Below are 7,134 nucleotides of genomic sequence, written 5' to 3'. Positions count from 1 at the left end.
GAGTTGCTGTTCCTGCAACCTTCGGGTGGCATCGTTGTGGCACTGCAGGAGGCCCAGGATGGTAACTACAGGTAAACAGTTATAAAATGTTAACATGTAACATTACAAATGAAAACTTTAATCACCTTATAAACCTCTTCGTGGAAATGGCACTAACTATTTCCATTATTGCAGTATTGAATTGCAAAGGGTCCGCTTATAACAAAGTAATTTTCCCAGCTATTTTGGGTGGTTCATTTATTCTGCGTACCAGCAGTCAAAATGTTTCTTTTGTCCCCCGACCGAGGTCTCTGTTGGAGAGTTCTTGAGGGCTACGTTTTGATTTTCAGGGGTTACCTTTTCTCCCTAATTACTTCATTAGAATGAGGTGCAGTCAGGTAGTAACATTACCTTCTGCATTTGTGTTGACATATTGCATATCTAGACACACAGGGCAGAATAGTTCATTGGTATCCTCAATAATTATCAACCCGCCATTAAACGTCAAGACACAACATACAAGATAAGCTTAAATTTTCTGGGCCACACAATCTTGAAATTGTCACCAGACAACAGCCATGCGTTAGCAACATATGCTTCTTTTCAACAACTGAAACACACTTCATAAAAAAGAATAATTTTCAAGGAATTCATCGCCTGTGACTTCAGGTTTTCCTGACTCCCAGTTAGCTAGGTATTCCTTTGCTGACAGCTTTATCCTGGCAGCTTTCCTCCCTCTCTACTTTTGCAGCCACTTCCTTGTCTACAACCCTGCAACCCAATGGTATCAATGTGGATTTCACAAGTTTCAAAATCTCCCCTCCCACTACCGCATCCCAAAACCAGTCCAGCTCATCCCTGCCTCCCTAACCTGTTCTTCCTCCCACCTATCCCCTCCTCCCACCTCAAGCCGCACCTCCATCTCCTACCGACTAACCTCATCCCGCCCCCTTGACCTGTCCGTCCTCCCTGGACTGACCTATCCCCTCCCTAACTCCCCACCTACACTCACCTTTACTGGCCCCATCCCCGCCTCTTCGACCTGTTAGTTTCCTCTCCACCTATCCTCTCCTCTATCCATCTTCTATCCGCCTCCCACTCTCTCTCTATTTATTTCAGAACCCCCTTCCCCTCCCCCATTTCTGATGAAGGGTCTAGGCCCGAAACGTCAGCCTCTCTGCTCCTATGATGCTGCTTGGCCTGCTGTGTTCATCCAGCTCTGCACCTTGTTGTCTCCTTTTCTACATCACTCCCTTTGCAGATATTTGCTCCTCAGCCCACCCCTGTCTTTTGAAGCCACTTATTCCGTCCCCATTCCCCTTTTGCTCCTTTCTGGCCACTCACTTATTGCCTCGACCAGCAGACTCCCACCTCTACCTGCCTCAGCCAGCAAACTGACTGTTCCCCCACTGCTGGCCTCACCCGATAGATGTGCGCCACTGGGCCATTATTCATTTTCTTGCTGTTTCCCTCTGACACTTGCTGCTGATAGGCTCACTAACAAACAGATCAACAACAAAGGTGGGGGGCAAGCAGCCTGTAATTATGGAACAGCTCTTTTCAAAATTTCTCAGTTCCACATAGGAGGGAGACTTTTTTTTGATTGGCTATTCCCACGATTTAGTTTTTCTGGGAGATTTGGCCACTTTGGGGAAATTTTGCCTGCTGCTCTTATGTATATTGAGCACAGCAATGTAACCTACTGATTTATGAAGCTCTGATGATTTCAGACAAAGTCATCTCTAAAGGGGACTTCAATCAGTTTTTTGTTGCACTAATTTAGAGCATAATTAGGTTAGTGTTAAGATTCCAAGTATTGGTTTGACTTAGATGTTGCAGCTGACAATAAGAGAGGTCGTTGGACAGTGGAGGCTTCAGCATCAGTTCAGATTTTTAACCTCCACAGGCAATGTTTCCACCATGTGCAGAGAAGAGTGGCTTTGTCATGCACTCAGTAGGGCTGCGCTGCTGGTTCCATTTGATAAAGATATCATTGCAACTTTTGGTGGGTTTTCCATCCACCCACATATGGTGGGAGAATCAAGGTAACAGCAATGTGTCAGTATAACTGGTGGGACTGTGCAATGCGAACAGAACAAAGCTATGAATTCTTTTGACGTCGTATGATCTAGTTATGCTTTATTCTTGAAATAAAGAGAATACCAGATTGCAGATGAGAATTTAATTGATAGGGCTTTAAGAAATCATAACTTCATTGATCCGATATTTTATTCGATACAACCTCAAATAATTTGGAATTTCATGATCTTCCAGAGAGCTGAATTCTTGCCACAGAAACATTATAGTCATATGAGAAGAAAATATTAACTTAATTGGAGCCTGCAGCAAGAATGAAAGTCTAGTTGCTGCCTCATGTCCTCTAAGTACAAACTACAATTTTAATGGTTAACAAGGGAGTGAACAGACAACTGCTTGCCTACTGACCATAGCAGTTGGGTCACACTGCTGAGGAGCATTTTCCTCTTCAGTATAATGGTTTTTATATTAATCAGCAATCCCACTGATCAGCGAGAAGTCAGCGAGGGTTTGGTAGAATACTGGCAGCCAGAGTCATCCTTTCTGATATTGCCTTATCACAGTCGATGCTGGTCTTCCACATTTCTGGACTCAACCTTGTCTTGCCACTGGAATCAAATGTGTGAGGCAGAATCGGAGGCAAACACAACAAATTCCCCTCACTTTAAAAACAATCTAATTTTATATTTCTTCTTCTCATCATGTTCAAGATCATCATCCATGTAGTGATTGGCAAGTGATGAAACAGGAGCTAAGGTTTCACTGGATTCGATAGATGAACAACTGTGAACTGGTGGTTCAGGAAAATGAGTTAATCCACAATAATTGGAAGTGGATACCGGGATCTGATGGATGACTCAGTAGCCCTTTTTTAGGACAGCACTATGTATCTGCATGGCACACCCTAAAAATTGCCTGCTGCTCTACACCCTGATCAGTATTTGGAAGGCAACTCACTTTTGTTGTCAAAAACATCCAAAATTAAAATGCAAATCTTTCCCTTCCAGTATTGCTACATTTACTGTTCCAACATTCATGGACAGTTATTTCCATGATAGATCTGAATGCAAAATTGCTTTGATTGTCAGAGAACTGAACAGATGCAAAACAGTCAGCTAAGCACTAAGTTAAGAACATTTGCTGTGAAATGTGATCTCTCCATCAACCAATCCTACAAAGACTGAGATCATGTTATTTCTTAGGAACCTAAAAATGACAAATTCATAATGCTGGGCATCTTTAATACTCATGAAAACCAACAGGACTGGGGATGCTGGAAACAAAAACAGAAATCGCTGGAAAAGCTCAGCAGGTCTGGCAGCATCTGAGGAGAGAAATGTTTTTTCTCCATAGAAGCTGCCAGATCTGCTGAGCTTTTCCAGCAATTTCTGTTTTAGCTTCAATACTCATGTAATGTTGAACTAATGACGTTGAGAGAATTCAGTGCGGATCCTGGAGCTATTCAATGGCAAAGCAGGTAGGCCATTAATGGGGATCCTGGAGCAACATTAGTGGCAAATCAGCCAAAGAAATTTCAACAACAGCCTTGTGCTCCACAGGAAACGTGCTGCAAACAGCCTGATTGCCAACATTGTATTCCAACAGCAAAAGGAACTGATGTCAGCCACTATGTACCAAATTTATTCAATTAATTTCACAACTTGTCACAGTGAAACATGGCTTATGGAATAATTTGTTCATGACCATACCCTCTAGAGTAGTTTCTGGGAAAGTAAAAAGGGGTTCTAATCTCAGTTAAGGAAGGACAGGAAGAAATGAGGAAAAGGCAGAAGGAGGCTGGCATGGAGCTCCGGCAGGTGAAGATCAGTCTCCAGGACAATGTTGTGTACACTGGAGAAAAATCATAGGGATATTAGCATTATTCTTTTTCATGCTCTTTACCATGTATAAGTGTATTGAAAATAGATAGATACAAAAAAAAGGCTGTTTGGATGACACTCAAACATCATCCACTTGGTGCTTTGCTTTTCAATTCATTGTGGTACGTTACAGGATGGATATCTGAGTTTACTAACAACTGGAGAGTGGAGCAAATCATATGATGAAACTTCAAGGAATAGATTTAATTACAAGTGGTATCCTTAATCCATGTAATTTTCTTTTCTTGATTTCAGGTGCCCAGCCCAGTGTCATTTTCAGTGGAGGTTAGCTAGCCCTCTGTAGGGAAAGTTATTGTTAACTCACTGCTTCATGTTTCTTGACTGCGAGTGTTAATGATACCAGGGGCAGCGAACTCGTGAAGATTCTCAATTGTACAATAAACGTGAACAAGGAGGAATAGAAGGGCAGAAATAATTGAATTATTGGAAGTTAGTGATCCTTAAGAAAGAATTGAATGCTTGTCCTTCTTCAAGTTTCCTTCCATGTTCAATGAATAATAATTTACATCTATAGTTTCTGAAAACTTCAGCAATTGTTCTTTACAAATTGAGCAAATATGCTTCATTTACATAATGTCAAACACTGCAAATGAAAATCCTACTGTTAATCCAAAAATTGATTACATCACCCAGCTAATCAAATCCATACCTCACTATAATCACATACATACAACCTAATCAGTGACTAAAACTCAAAAAACTCATCTCAATCTATTTCTCTGAACTCACTGACTATTCTTAAACAACCAACTTGAATTCAATGGCTATTCTCAGTTAATTAATTACTGCAGTGCTATAAAACAAAAATCTGATAACATTAAATATGTAGCAACTATTCAATGCTGTCTCAATTTGATAATGTTAACTGATATTTGATTATATGCTTAAATAATCCTCAATATCAACAAAAAAAGATGTGGGAATATGTGGTACCAATAATATTAAGTAGACTTTGAAATGTAGATTACACAGTTCCTTTCATTTCAATAAATAAAACATTTCTTGCTGATTGTGTTTGTTTGTATTCTGCTTCTCTGAGGATTAGAATCAACAAGCAGAGTAACATTGTTCAATCAGACAACATTCTGGAAAATTTTGAAGGACTCAAGACTCTTGCCAGGAGAGCTTTATGCCTACGCTTTCTATTTATTTAGTTAGAGTCTGAAATTTTATAAAATAACTGTCATTTCTTAATTTGTGAATCTCAGCTGAATTAGCAGCTAAGCTGTCATGGGAAATAAAAGCAGTTCCCATTCCTGATTACTGTGCAGCAACCCTAATTGAAAAAGTGTATATTAAACAATAAAAAATACAATCAGGATCAACTGAAATGGCTCTCAGAGGTTGATGACCATTCAAGTGTGTCCACTATCTAAAGTACCAAGAGTCTGACAACCAATGGAAGTGTACCCCCAGAAATGCCAGCACCTTGGTTGGGGACTGCATCCCAACAGGTGTCAGCAGCTGTGGAACAGTACCCCAGAAAGTGACAACCTCTTCAGGACAGAAAAAAACATAGAGAATATTTAACTATGTTATTGTCCTGCAAAAATAAAACAGCAATAAAAACAGATATTTTAATGTTTTAAGAAAAACGTTTCATGCCCTACCTTTATCGGGAGATACTGTAGGTGCTTTATGATCACCACAAAACAGAGATAGATCAGGGTGTTTGTGTAGGCAAATAACACATGACGAAAAGAGAATATTTAAATATACCTAAACAATGCAATGATATCCGTTTGAAATATTAGAAGCAAAGGAATAAAATGAAAGCCTATCTAGCAATGTGTCAGTGCTTTCACATTGAAGTCTTGGCACCATATTAAATCAAAAAGTATCAGATCCTGTTCCAAGGCGCACACACCAGCTTCCAGTTTTATGACAGCCAGGTAGTTTAAGGTAGCACATGATGTAATACAGAAACTTACATAAGTCCTGGGTTAAGTTCCTACTATATTGATTCATTTCACAAAGAATAGAACCAGGAGTAGGCAATTCAGTCCTTTGGACTTGCTGCATCATAAAATCATGGTTGTCCATCTAACTTGACTCTACCTTCCTCTACTATCACCATATCTGAATTCCCCTTAACACAGAAAAATCTATTCTTTCTGAATATACTGAATAACTGAGAATCCAAAGCTTTCTAAAGATAGGGAATTCCAACAATCACAAAACATTTGAGAGGACAAGTTATCTTTATCAACATACTAAATGGTTTATCTCCTATTCTGAAACTGTGACCATGTGTGATGGGCTCTTGAGCCAGTGATGATATCTTTCTAGCATTTCTTTTTATTCACTCATAGGATGTGGGCAACGCTGGCCGTTGTGATTATTGCCCGTCCCTAATTGCCCTTCAGAGGATGGTGGTGAGCTGCCTTCTTGAACCGCTGCATTCCATGTGCTGGAGGTAGACCCAAATGCCCTTAGGGAGGGAATTCCAGGATTTTGACCCAGCGACGGTGAAAGAACGGTGAAGTATTTCCAAGGCTTGGCGGGGAACTTGCAGGTGGTGGTTTTTCCATGTATCTGCTGTCCTGGCTCTTCTAGATGGTAATGATCATGAGTTGGAAAATGATGTCTAAGGATCCTTATGAATTTTTGCAGTGCATCTTGTAGATGGTGCACATTGCTGCTTATGAGCATCAGTGGTTCAGGTTCTGGATGTGGTGCCACTCGAGCAGCCTGCTTTGTCCTGGATGATGTCAAGCTTCATGAATGTTGGTGAAGCTGCACTCATCCAGGCAAGTGGGGAAAATTCCATCACACTCACTTAAACCTTGTAGGTAGGTGGACAGGCTTTGGGGCATCAGGAAGTGAGTTACTTACTCAGTATTCCCTGCCTCTTAGATCGGCTCTTGTAGTCTTTTTTATATGGTTGAATTTCTGGTCAATGGTAACCCTCAGGATGTTGATAGTGGAGGATTCAGTAATGGTGACACTATTAAATTTCAAGGGGCAGGGGTTAGACTGTCTCTTATTGGAGATAGTCATTGCCCCGCATTTGCGTGGCACAAATGTTACTTGCCACTTGTCAGCCGAAGCCTAGATATTGACAACATTTTGTTGCATTTGAACGTGGACTGCTTCAGTATCTGAGGAGTTGCGAACGGTGCTGAACATTGACAAACATCTCCACTTCTGACGGTATGATGGAGGGCAGGTCGTGGATGAAGCAGCTGAAGATGATTGGGCCTAGGACATGACCCTG

Source organism: Rhincodon typus, chromosome 21, assembly GCF_021869965.1.
Source record: "Rhincodon typus isolate 14 chromosome 21, sRhiTyp1.1, whole genome shotgun sequence".
Classification (NCBI taxonomy): Eukaryota; Metazoa; Chordata; class Chondrichthyes; order Orectolobiformes; family Rhincodontidae; genus Rhincodon; species Rhincodon typus.
Note: the sequence above shows the minus strand (reverse complement) of the source record.